We start from the raw sequence: 14,621 nt of genomic DNA on the forward strand, positions 1-14,621 counted from the left end.
TGAGTTTATTAAACCAGTTCACGATACAAACCATAATATTCCTATCATTAAATTAAACCAAATCATAAATGGTTCGTACACCAACTAGATTTTTAGCAACCATAAAAGCTGGTACTACACGACAACGGATGATCAAATGAATGGAACTGTCATGCTACAAAAAGTAACAAATTTGGAAAACACCCAAACAGGATATAGACTTCAATTATATACACTTTACCTTAAAGCGTACCCAGAACTATCAAAAACTATAACGCAACAACGTTTGGTCGATCAGAAGAGAGTGATCTTGAAAAAGAATATATTTAGTGCCATAGAACTGGAATTAATAAAAGAGGAAGTAGCTTATGACCTCAAACATAACAGTGAAGACAGATGTATTAAGAGACAGAGAATAATCAGCAGGTAACAAACATACACATACGTTGTCACAACCTAAACCCGAACACACAACAGATAGCAATAACAAAGAACAGGCAATAGGTCAACTACCTAAATTACCTACTACTATTACCTTGGAACTATTAATGAGTCATTTTGGTGCTATAATGTAGACTAGTTGAAAAAGTGGTGGCTTAACTCATGCTTCTCTTAATGAAATAAAGAATTTCCTTGCAGAATATTCAAACTTTCTAGCTGAAGCTCACAATCGTGGGTACTAATATAAAATGAGGAACATTCCCTTTATACTAAGGCGAATATAATAAGGTTTTCTTAAAACGAAACCTAGAACTAACCCCAATTTTCTACAAAAAAACCAGAAATTGCCTCGAATTCGTGGAATAAATAAGAAATTACTTCCACGCAGTTGAAAAATGAATTTTCCATCCCCTGGAAGAAAAAAGTGACAAATTCCTTTAATTCCCTGTAAAACTTACATTCATTTTCAAATAATAAAAGAAATTATTTGTTGTTAATTCGATAATGTACGCTCGCACTAAAGGAAGCAACAAACAAAGACAACGTAACATTATAGTGTGTTAGAGCAAGAAGGAAGTGCTGATACAGCGTAGTCACACCTCTTAAGCATAGTGCGAGGGTCTATGATAAAAAAAGCAATAAAAATAACTATTTTTTTTCATGTCTCTCCATGATGTTTGAGGATAGCATGCATGTATATAGTCGTGAATTCTTCGATTTTATCTGATAAAATTGCAAAGTGATCCTAAATGCCTGGAAGAAACTAGCAATAAATTTGAGTGCCGGGAAGCAATAAAAGTTTCCTTAAACTACACTTTTCTAGAAAAAAACAGAAATAGCCTTGAATTCGTGGAATAAATAAGAAATTACTTCCACGCAGTTGAAAAATGAATTTGCCATCCCACGGAAGAAAAAAGTGACAAATTTCTTTAATTTCCTGTAAAAATTTACATTCATTTTCAAACAATAAAATAAATTATTTGTAGTTAATTTGATAATATACGCTCGGACTAAAGGAAGCAACAAACGAAGACAACGTGAAATTATAGTGCGTTAGAGCAAGAAGGAAATGCTGATACAGCGTAGTCACACCTCTTAAGCATAGTGCGAGGGTCTATGATAAAAAAAGCAATAAAAATAACTATTTTTTTTCATGTCTCTCCATGATGTTTGAGGATAGCATGCATGTATATAGTCGTGAATTTTTCGATTTTATCTGATAAAATTGCAAAGTGATCCTAAATGCCTGGAAGAAACTAGCAATAAATTTGAATGCCTGGAAGCAATAAAGGTTTCCTTAAACTACAATTTTCTAGAAAAAACCAGAAACTGCCTCGAGTTCGTGGAATAAATAAGAAATTACTTCCACGCAGCTGAAAAATGAATTTGCCATCCCATGGAAAAAAAAGTGACAAGTTCCTTTAATTCCCTGTAAAACTTACATTCATTTTCAAATAATAAAAGAAATTATTTGTTGTTAATTCGATAAAGTACGCTCGGACTAAAGGAAGCAACAAACAAAGACAACGTAAAATTATAGTGCGTTAGAGCAAGAAGGAAGTGCTGATACAGCGTAGTCACACCTCTTAAGCATAGTTCGAGGGCCTATGTTAAAAAAAGCAATAAAAGGATAGCATGCATGAATATAGCTGTGAATTCTTCGATTATATTTGATAAAATTGCAAAGTGATTCTAAATGCCTGGAAGAAACTAGCAATAAATTTGAGTGCCTGGAATTGGGATTTGGGAATTTTGAGCATTTTTAGACAAAAACATTAAGGTACCTAAATTTTTAAATGCTTTACCACATCCCAAACACCGTACTCGGGTTTTTTTTACTTTAATGCTCGTTAATTCTCAATCATGCTCATTCGTGCTCGGGGAACGTTCTTTTAAAATACGTGGTCGAGAATTTTATATCACTATTCGTGGTTATGGATGACACTCTTAGAGGTAATCTAGGAAAGTCAGAGTTCACTCTCGAAAAACGACTGATTAATGAATGAATTCTGCTGTCTATTGGAGGTACTGACATGAACCAGAAGCTTTCGGATTTTGATGGATTTCTGGATCCTCACCAGAAGTTATTAGAGGCCAAAGACCTTAAAAATATAAATGAGCCATCTTGGTTTCACTTCTTGAACTAGATATAAGTGTGTTAATACGTGGTTTTCATTATATTTCACTCAAAATTGAAGGAAAAGTCTAGAAATAATTTTTGTTTGTCAAAAAAGCAGTACACTGTTAAAATTACTGATACTGCTAAAGTGCTGGAGTGTTAAGGACACCGCCATTCAGGATACCCTTATATAGACTTTATCTATAGAGTGGTTCATATGCAAATTATGATTAACTTCCTATGGGGTTACAGGGTGCAGTAAAATGCTACTGTGTAACTATGCAAATGTAATTTAATAAATAGTGAAAATAAGGTAAATTTCTGGGGTTGATGATACCGGTATTATCTTCATCGTGCTAGCAAGTGGCTCTATTTAAAAATGGGTCGAACGACTCATTCATAAGAATCCCCTCTATCTTCCAAATAAGCTCATTTACGTACATAAATAATCCAACAATATCAAACCGGATTTTTTCCATGCCAGTGAACGCGAGTTTCGCTTTTATTTATTGAATGGAATGATACGCTCTGGCATCTATACAAAACGGGCTGTTTCCACATTGAATACATGATGTCAGTCGCATTTATTTTACCGATAATTCATTCTTTGCAATAAAAATTACTATTTTGTGGATTTCATTCATGTATAAATACCAAATATTTCATTTTGCCATTGAAAACGTATTGAACTTTAATTAAGGGCGAGTTTTCTCTTTTTCTATATCAGCTTCTTATTTCTGTATAAAAAATATAATCCTATTGTTTGTCACGTTTCTTCAGCCTAGATATTCTGTAGAAATTATGCGTTTTTAATGTAGTTTATCTATTTTTAACATTATTATATTACCATTATTCATGATATTTCAAACTGAGGATGGTTCAAAGTCAGGTATTACATATATTATATTGTAACCCTGTTGTAAACCAGCTGATTCTCAGTCATTCCAAAATAACACAAGTTGCACACCGTACAACGTCTAGAAAGTTAGCAGGAATCTCCGGAACAGCATTCTGCCGAGTATATAAGGAGCCGTATCGCCAATAGTTGTCAGTTGTTAATTCACTGAAGTAAAGTTTGGAATATTGGGGCGAGATTTTAATAGTTGTAATTAAAGAGAGTAAAAATAAAGATTTCTAGTAATTGTATAAGTGTGCAAATAAATTAATTGACTATTTTTGGTTGTTTTAGTTCACACCTAACGAAAGAGTAGAAATGTTACAATATTATATATTGCTGCTATGTTTATTGAATGCTAAATTATTTATTTATTACTTTGATGAACCATTTTTTGCTCTTTAAGTAGAGGAAAATCGTAGGGATTTCCTTTTTTGGGAGTTGAATATGTAATATGAATTTCTGTGCCTCTTTTATCTTGCCTTACATAGACTATCGATATGTGGTATTTTATAAGGGCTTACTTTCCATTTAAAGTGGCTTCATTTGCTGCCTTATCAGCTAATTAAGTTTCGCTAATTCCTACTTTCTGATTTTCGCTGATTCCTAACCCTCCAAAGTTGCGCAACCATGTTATAGGACATATTGAACAAAAAATTAAGGTATTTCACGTATAAATTAAGTATTCATTTCATTTGAAAAAATGACAAATGACAAAATATCACTGTCAGCATTTAACTGGTATCATAGACTAACTATGTAAAACTGTACAAATTTCGTAAGCCTAGGTTGAATCCGTAGTCAGTTATGATTTTTTAAATGAATCCTCTAAAAGATAACAAAATTAACATAAATTCGCAACTCTACAACTGTGTTAGAGAACTTTTTGCTGTATTCTTCGCACCCCGTATTTTATTTTAAAACATTCCCTAGTTACTTAAAATTAATTAAAATATACTGCAGTATTTTTTAGATAATTTGAAAACTTTAGAACACTGTAAACTGGCAAAGGGTAACATTCTATTAAGTCATGCATACTTCAAATAAATTTAATACGCCAATAGTTTTTCCTTGTAAAAAATTAATACTAAATTGCATATCGAGCTAAACTTTATCTTTTTATCTCTAATAATTCAAATACTTTTTCAGGCAGTTAAACGAACATCCTAAAGCTTTAAAGTGAAAAACTTTTTATGAATTCTTTAAGGCAAAGGAATACTTCTTTTAATCCATTTAAGAATATTAAAAGAAAAATGACTGAAAATTATTTAAGAAAAAAGATAGTGGTGTAACAATATTGGCTGATTCTCTGTCATGACATAGGTGGTACATGGCACGACGTCTCGAAAGTGAGCGGGAATTTTCTGGAACAGCGTTCTGCCGAGTATATAAGGAGCCGCATCGCACACAGTGAAGTAAAGTTTGCAATATTGGCGCGACATTTAAACACCTGTAAATAATTACAGTAAAAAATAAATAGTTAATACTAATCTTAAGTGATTGTATAAGTGTATAAATAAATTGCTTGACTTTTTTCAGTTGTTTTAATTCACACCTAACCAACGGGATATTTATCGGACGTTTATTTGAGACCCCTGACTTTCTTGATCGGTCTATATGCATACGTCAAAAAAAAATAAATCCCCAGAATAAATATTGTGCAATCCAAAAATCGCTTAAATCATCTATCGAAAATATTCTAAGGGCACGTTTCGCCCTTTTTCATTCACTTTAAATATCTGGTTTCACTTTTGCCGTATCAATCCATCAAACGGCCTCGCATTACAAGAAAAAAACCCTCTAATGTCAAGGCAGGAATCTCAATATAAAGAAAATCGAGACTCTCTCAAGTATTTTTCGTACTCGCCAGGAATTCGTGCGATTTCAAAAAGCAAAAAAAAGGCAACAATCTTAGGAAAGTTCCGCTCGCTTCAACTAACCCGTTATTTACGCATCTGATTATCGTTAATTTCTTTCATTTTCTTGAGTTTAAGTGTCTCTTTTAATCGTGGCATTGACGTAATCTTAATTGCTTTTGTTAATTGGCTTAAGGTGTTTTTTTCCTGGCCTTGTGCAACTAATATTGACGTGTTCTGCATCTAATTGACAGTTTCAGAATGGTTTATCAGTTTTCAGTCGGTTACAGGGACTTTTTTTTTAACCGACTAAAAATATACGGATAATTATTATTTGCATAAATACTATTTTTTCCACACTTCACAACTCGTGACCGTAAGGCGTGTGGTAGAAAATGTGAAAATAGTTCATTTCGTTTTATTTTCGTTTCAGTTTTATCCTAGAGCCAGTTTTCCCAGCCAATATACGCCCACGTCAAAAACACACCCTTTGACAGCGGATTCTGTATTAATAAATTGCCTTTTGTTTTGTATATTGTATATGTAACTAGCTCGTGATATTCAGTGCCTAATCTAAATATATAAAATAAAAAGGATTTACTAATTATTGTGACAGTTTCGTTACGTTCATTATTCACGGTTAAAAGGCATAATTAGGAGCAATCGAACCTAAATACGAAAATGTATGAAAAAAGCAAAATCTGAAAAATGCAGATGTATGAAAAAAAATGGGATAATGAAGAAAATGCAAATTTATTTGTCATGCTTTGAATATATAGGGTTGATAATTTTTAATGTAGTAATGCTCATAATTTTTAAACCGTAAAAGATATAGAAAAATGCTTAGAACCATTTTAAATATAGTAACAAGTGACCAAAGTGATTAATTTACTAATCACCCTTTTCTAAAAATTTCAAATTGAAAGTGTAGTGTTGTTAGAGATTGGTGGTCTATTAATTCCTTATATTTTTTGTTTAAGGCTATTACTCTGTTTTTTTTTTTATTTCTAATAATATTAACATATTTTTTTTATTACTTTATTTTTCTACTTTATTTTATTAAATGCTCAAAGTAGCTTCCATGATTTTGCAAACAAAAGTACGGTCTGAAGCACCAGGATTTTTATATAATACGACCGGACTATAGTTTTCTGAAATCCTATTGCGATGTCACCCTAACGCCTCTTAAAGTGTTAATGTGTAGTCCGGTCAAATTTATGCATAAATATAGTTATGATGATACAGACTTTTACAATTTTAATAGAAAATATGATCAAAACATTCAATTAAGGATTTTTGTGACTGGGTTTTAACCCAATCTCAAAATCCCAAAATCTTTAGATTTTTTGTGACGTGATCATAGCAAAAATGACGTTGGACTTATAGTTGATAAGAAAATACTAATAATATTTAAGCCTTAAATATTCATGTTTAAATGAATTCAAATTCAAAAACTACCTTTTTTATTACAAACAGATCTATTGACAAAGCCTTACTATGAGCTAAAATATTCCTAATAAGATACAAATATCACAAAGTACAGAACCAGCAACATAAATTCAGCAACATTAAAATACATAAAAAATAAAAGTAATATATAATAAGGCACACTAATCATATTAAAAAAAGTAGACTAGTAAGTCCAGGAACCTTCATTAAAATATTCGTCCAGGGTGTAAAAAGCTTTTGAGACCAACATTTCCTTTAAAGCTTTCTTAAATATAACAGGGCAGTCTAGTGATCTAATTTCAAAAAGAAGGCGGTTCAAGTTTTTTTACGCATGTAAACAAATAACGTTTCATTTGTTCACTGTGTGGTATGGGCAACCTGCAACTGTGAGTGAGTATAGTACCAAAACACTTATGATTTTTGATTATACAACTTACAGCTTGAAGTGGGTCAAACCTATATTGAGCACATGAGCTCCAAAAATATATGTCATAGCTCAGGTGAGACTCCACAAGAGCCACGATGAGCACTTTTAGCTATGTCAAAATGTGGTCTTGAAATTTAAGCAATCATCAGCATCAATCAGCATCATCAATTGTTAGACCCAAAAACTTGCTGGAATGGTGTCTTAGAATAGACTCATTGTTCAACACAACATTATCTATAGAACACTTAAAACTAAACACATTTGTTTTTGAGGAATTAACACAAAGATTATTTGCCTCACACTACCCCTTAATTATTTCGAGATCCTAATATGCCATAAAATAGTGGTGCCATCAGCAAACATTGTCCCCTTGCCTTTGATTTGTAAGAGTGGAAAGTCTTTTTTGTGAGTTCTTTGGGTACAACAATATTGCAAAAACCATCGACACAGCATTTCCCAAAGTTTAATTATTATTAATATTTCATAGTCATAGGTAATTGTTTAAGTAAAGCAAATTTGGAAATGTGCAACATATACGTTTAATTAAGTAATTATGATTAGTTAGCAATTTTAAGTAAGTAGAATACTTGATCAACTTCGGGTTAGGATTGAAGAGCAGATTCACTTTTGTAACAACCTTTGAATAAACTGAATTCACAACCCTTATACTCGTGGTTCGATAACTTACGTATAATGAGTTCGAACCCATCTTACCCAACAAAATGGAGGTTTATCCCTTACAGTACCGAGATAAAAAAAATTGAGTTTGGGGTTTATATTTATTTTACGCCGATAAAGTTGGGTCAAAAGGTACAGAAAATTATTTTAAAAAATCTTCGAAAGGGTTAAGGGGGGGATTTAGGGAGTACAGAATTGTGTGGCTAGGGAGCCAACATTAGAAAAGCACAATTGTGAAACAAAATGTATTACTTTGTCTGGAATGAAATAAAACAGTTTTTATCTTTGGTTAAACAAAGAAAAACATTACATTTTAGGCAACGCATTCTGGACTGACTTTTGCATCCTTCTAACCTGCATTTAACTGGGTTTTTCATTTCTTTATTCTTTGGCCCGTGTTCAAAACCATCAAAGCGTTTGTCTGCACAGGGCAAACTGGAAGGCATTCTTCTCTTTTTTATTTTATTTCCTTCAACGCTAGCCTCTATATTTTCTTGGCATTCTGTTACCTTCAATACACGCTTCTTGGTACCGGAAATCAGATATTCCCTAAGATTAAGTCTAAATTCCATAATATCTTTGCTTCGAAGGTTTTGACTATAACAATCCCTTCGATACTCCATCTAGCTGTTTACTATTGCTAAGTCGAACAAACGTAGGCTGGCTTTAAGAGTCCATTTCCGGGTTCGAAAGAAAGATCGATAGTATTCCATCATTTGGTCGCAAACATCTACACCACCCATGTTTTCGTTGTATGATTTAACAACAGCTGGGCATGCTATGTCTGAACATTTTTTTTCTGTTTTATTCCATCTTTGCACCTCAGTTTCCGGCTGTCTTCCAAAAGCTGTGGATATCATTAAAACAAATTTATTATCTTTACACTTTGTAATGCAAAGTTTATTATCGGTTCTAACAACTTCTTCTGACTCTCCCCTATTCATTAAATTGTCTTTTTTAATATCAAACCCTTTCACTCTGTTGGACATAAATCCCTATCTTTTAGTGGGGTAGTATTGCCCTGGTAGATTTTAAAATCCAATACCAGTCCGTCGGATGTCGTAAGAACGAAATTCTTTAGTCCCACTGGTCTTGGTTTATTTTTAACCAATTGTCGAGCTGGACATCTTCCCAAAAAAGGAATCATTTGTTCGTCAATAGAAAAAATCTTTTCTTTTCTTTCAATGGCTTTACATCTATTGCGAACCAAATCAATAACCGGCTATATTCTCCACAATCTATTCTTTTTTTGTTCCTCTTCTGATACGCTAAGATTGTCAACGACATGTAAATTCACAAGTATCATGTAAAATCTTTGTCGGGTCATAACCCCATCAATTAATGGGAACTTATATTTTCCATTCCAATACATATCTATCCTTGGAAGATGAATACATCTCATCAAAGCATTTATTCCGAAAAATTTCTTTATTTCTTGAGAGGTAAAGTTCTTTTTTTTGCATTTTGTTGCAAGAAATACTGGGAAGTGAAATTTGCGGCTGACTCAAAAAAATCATCATCCAAATATTTAGCAAAATATTCGTTTGGAGTTTTTACGTTGGATGGAGTATAGTCCTCTTTTACAGAAAAATCCTTGCTTCTAAAGTTTCCATGCTTCCACTGGAAAGTCTGGAAATATATGAGGGGTAAATCATCTTCTCAATCTGAAGAGCTATCAGCTTCATTTGGTGCTACAATTGGGATCTTTTCGTGAATTTCAAACTCATCTTCTTCATCCTCGGACTCTAAATCCGACCCAACTTCGTCTAGAAGCCTCCTCGGCATCCCTTAGATGGTCCAAATCAATAATTTCCTTACTTCTTCCTGTAACAAAGAATTAATTGTATCCAACTTAATTAAAACCAAACCACGTTAACTCCCGTGGCTCACAATTGTGATATACATAACAAAACCATTCTTGGAATCAACAATTTTAAAGATATTTTCAATCTCTAAAAACAATACACTTAATTGAAGTTTATTTTACCTATTTAATATTAAGCACTTCTTTTTTCCCCTAAATTCTATAAATAAATAATAACTTACCTGCACGAGGCATTATTGAAAATAATCTGAAACTTTTCAGGTTATGAAAAGAATGCACTCCCGTCAAAATAAACGATTTCCGCGTGCGCACCTATAAAATGCACTATTCACAATCATGTCGCACGGTTCTCTACCCAGATTAAACATTTTTTGATCCTTATATCACTAGTAAATAAGGAAGTCACAATTATGACATCGAGTACCGTAAGGGTTATCACAATACAACAGGAAGAGTAGAGGTCCCAAGACAGAACCCTGGGGAACTCCAGTGGAAACTTGCACTTCCTGTGAAAAGCCATTATCAAAGATGACCTTCTGATCACAAATAGGATCTGAACCTTCTCTAGTTTCGCCAGCAGTATTTTGTGATCCACACAATCAAAGGTTTAAGATACATCACAGAACACCACTGCAGCCACATCGCCTGCATTAAGACTAATGTAGATTAGCTCGAAAAGACTAAACATAGCATTTTCTTTCCTGGAATCCAAACTAGTTAGGATTTATAACTGTTTTAAGAACTTGAAATGAAACCATTATTTTGTTCACCAATTATTGATAACTTTGGAAGGTAGTAGAGGTATGGGCCTAAAATTAGATATTGTTGTGGTCACATTGGTGCAATTTTAAGATCCCCAAAAACAGCTGATCAGTTTTTATTTTTAACTTTTTTTACTGACTTTTTACCTTCAAATAATTTGTTGGACAAAAGAAAATTGTGGACTTTTATGTAAGACGACCGGACTATAACTTAAGATCTATATATGGGTGTTAACATAGCAACTTTTACAGCAAATTTATAGTCCAGGCTAACGTATTACATAATAGTTTGTAATAATTAATACTATATGGTTGTATTTAGTATTTTATAAGATACGACCGGACTATAGTTCAGGTAACCTTTATAGAGACCTCATAAAAAACTTTTTTAGTCAAGGCAAATATAAAAAAAAATGAAGTTTTTGTAAATTTCAGTAGAAATGGTTAAAACATTCTGTAAATAGTTTTGTGCTAACCGAATGTCTTATATTAAGCACGGAAATACTATTGATCTTTAAAATTTAATTATTCATACTTGTATATGTATTTTTATATAAGACCACCGAACGTCCTTAATCTCAATTGTGGCACATGTTGCATAGTCCAGGCAAATAAATTAATTAAGGTAAAATGAAATTCCTACAGTCTCCTTCCACTTGTTTATTAAACATAATTCTGTTTATATATAATTCCAGACATGTTTCGGACATAGTGGTGTCCATCATCATTAGATAAAAAGTTTAAAATTGGTATTTTTTTTATTTATTTATATTCTATTGTTAACAAAGATGAAAAAAGACGCCAATCATTGGAATTATTGGAATCATTTATATTTAAATAAATTTAAAAAAAATAAATAAATAAAAGGTTTTTTGACATAAACTCAAACCCTGTTGTGTGTAACTTATATCAATTTTAAACTTCTTAACCCCTGATGATGGACACCGCTGTATCCGAAACATATCGCGGAATATAAAACAGATTTATATTCAATAAACAAGTAGAGGGAGACTCTGTAAGATTTTCATTTTCCTTTAATCTACGATTCCACTGCAAGTATGGACTATTTCTTCACACATAAATTAATGTATTGTAAAATTTAAAAATGTATGCGTAAAACCACCGGACTATAAGCTTCTAACAAATATTAACTGTTAAGTTTGTAGTCCAGGCAAATTTATAATTTTGTTTAAATTTAAGAGGAAACGTAGTCAAACCAGGGATTTGTGTAGTATTGTAAAGATTTCTCGTAACGTTAACCAAAAATGCCAACAGTTTATTATTCTTCATGCATGTATAAGACGACCGGACTACAACTTTCTTAATCTCTATTGCAGCATTTATGGAGGACTATGGAATAGTCCAAGCAAATTTATTCAAAATTTGATAAATTTAATAATATAAGTTACTTTGATTACCTAACAGAAATGAGAAAGAAACATTAAAGGTTAATATATAGTCCGGGCAAATTTATGCAAAAAAATAGGTGAGTTGATTAAATAAAAAAAAATTTGTTCAAATTCAACAGAAAACGTCACCATATCAAATGAACCCATAGTCCATACGATTAATAATATATTGATATTTTTCATGTGGATTTTTACATAAAACCACCTTAATTACAACAATCTTGGGCCCTAATGTGAGGTCACTTAAGCAACTCTTACCCTATAGTCCAGAAAATGAATACAAAAAAGACAGTAACAAACCGACGATCGAACAAAAATGAAACTTACTCATTTTTCTTTTTAATGTCCCCCTGTATCATCCACTATTGTTCCCAAGCCAGCCACTATGAAATCTACGGAGGCTAATCGATAAATATGTTTATACCGCACTTTCGCAATTTATATGCAAATATTCATAGTCGTAAAATTAAAAAAAAAAGTATAATATATTAAGTTCATAAAATAAACGGGGGCAGGTGTTGCTAATCCAGGTTATATGAATTTTTATGCCCCGGGATCATTTATCTAAATAATTTTTATCGGCAAAAGTGAGGGGGAGGCTTTACCAGGGTAAATGTTATCCGGGCGATAGTGTTTTTGCCCTATAAGTATGAATATTTAAAAGACACCTTTGTACATATGTTATGTGAATACGTGCGAATTTGCGTGTGAAGTTCAAAAGTCGTTTTATGTCAGACCGCGAACGTTATCGTTGTGACATTTTCGAGATTTTACCAAGGGAAACTGAGGGAGGTTCTTTTTTGTTGATTTTTCCACGGTATACCGACAATAAGGAATAAAAACGTATCTTGGATATTTTAAGGGAAAATTGAGATCTTTTTACATAGAAATCGGATCTATTTAAGCCATATTCAAGTTAAATCTGTAGCTCTTTTAAATTTTTGAGAAAACCAGTCTATAAATACATAGAGTATTTTTACTGACGTTAGAAAGAAGATATTATTTTAACGATTAGGATACAATACGTATTAAGCATTTCACTAATGAACACTAAGGCTGTGGCAGGTGTTTGATTGTAACTGGTAGTTGAAAGACATACTTAACTCTAAAATTGTCTTCGAATTAATTATTGTAAAAATGGAAAGCGTTGTTAGAAAAATACAAAGTTTTGTCCTTGTGACAATATAAGAGACATTCATATATATAGTTACAAGGTAAAGCAATTAAATGTATTTGAATGAAGCTCTCTCTAAACCCATCCCTGCATCCCAAGCATGTGATAATAGGAAGAGCCTTTCGTTCTAAAACAAAGATACCTTTAACCTGAGTTGAATGAGCCTCAGTCTATTCAAATTAAACTATACTTCAAAGTTATCAATACTTTCAGTCATGAATTGATTGAGAAAATCGCAGATTTTACTCTGACCAGCAATTAATCAGCAAACAGTAGAAATGTTACATCAGAAGCTGGCCCAACAATGTCAATTATGTAAATAAGAAACCATAATGGTCCCAAAATAAACCCCTGAGATATTCCAGGTTGTTCAGTTGTTTAGAGTTGTTTGCTAGGTTGAAAACGAAACGATTACAAATCCTGTCAACCGAGAATTAAGAAAACCTCAATCTTGGCATTTCAATGCCTCATAAAGTCTGCTAAGGTCTCGTCTAGTGAAGGTCCTCTTTGTTTAGTATAGTACAGTCACCAAGACTCATAGTTATTCTGGAGAAGTAAGATGTGACTGTATAGTGTATAATTTTAATTATATAGTATAGCCACCTCCTCTATTTTGAAGATGGTGCTCAGTTAGACATATTAAATGGTAGGGAGAAACAAGTACTTCTAAGTCAGGTTATTCATTTCTAAAGGAACAAATATTAATCAAAGCCTATTTAGTTAAAACTGGTGACTTGGATGCCCTATTTCTTTTTCTATTTTAGTACAGGGTTTTCTAGTTCTAAAAATAGTTCCACATAGTGTCATCCGTAAGAAGATTCTTGTTATCAACAGTGAGACTCCTAACTTGAAAGAGCGTTTCATACCGAGTTATCTTATTTTAGTTTATCTTAAAGCATTCACAACCACTATCCAGTTTATTGTTTTTAAGAAATTGCAAGATGTCAATTTTTTTGGTAGTCGTATCCAGGTTAGACAGGAAGATCCAGGATAATTTTTGTGGAATATTTGCTTACATTCATAACTTTATCATTAATGGATTTTTGTCATGAAACAAGTTGTCGTTTGTCACAAAGCCTACTACGTCATCGTTGGAAAATTTAACGATAAACATGTAGTCCAAAATTTTAGATATTATTTTTAATTTTAAGTGAAAATCTAGAAATTTTTATTCTCTTTGACTGGACTGTTACGTCACTATAGCAAAAATAGTAAAAATTTTAAAAATTTCTTAACACATGTCCATTTATGTGTAATACGACCGGACTATGGGGTTCAAAAGTATCAATGTGATGTCGTCATGGCAACCTTACGGTGGATTATTAGTCCGGGCAAAAATACTATTTAATTATTTATTTCAGCAATGTACGTACCAGTAAGTTAGGCATGGTAAGAAAAATATTACGTTGTGGAAATTTTAATATATAATTACTTTGTATTAATTATTACTGTTTATTATTATTGTGTCATTATATTACGCAATTTAAGACTTTACTAGTCCAGATAAAATGGGTAAAAATACAACTTTTTGAGAGTGATTAAACTGACGCATATTCTATCAAAATTTTACGAGTAAATCGTACATTTTCCTAAACCTACGATTTAAAA

The 14,621-nt window shown here is 32.3% G+C and overlaps 1 protein-coding gene across 2 annotated transcripts in view; it reads right to left on the reverse strand.

Annotated features, from left to right (window-relative positions):
- LOC126736674 (uncharacterized) overlaps positions 1-14,621 on the reverse strand; it is a 55,262-nt gene that overhangs the window by 17,962 nt on the left and 22,679 nt on the right. The window lies entirely within an intron of this gene.

Source organism: Anthonomus grandis, chromosome 5 (genome assembly GCF_022605725.1).
Source record: "Anthonomus grandis grandis chromosome 5, icAntGran1.3, whole genome shotgun sequence".
NCBI lineage: Eukaryota > Metazoa > Arthropoda > Insecta > Coleoptera > Curculionidae > Anthonomus > Anthonomus grandis.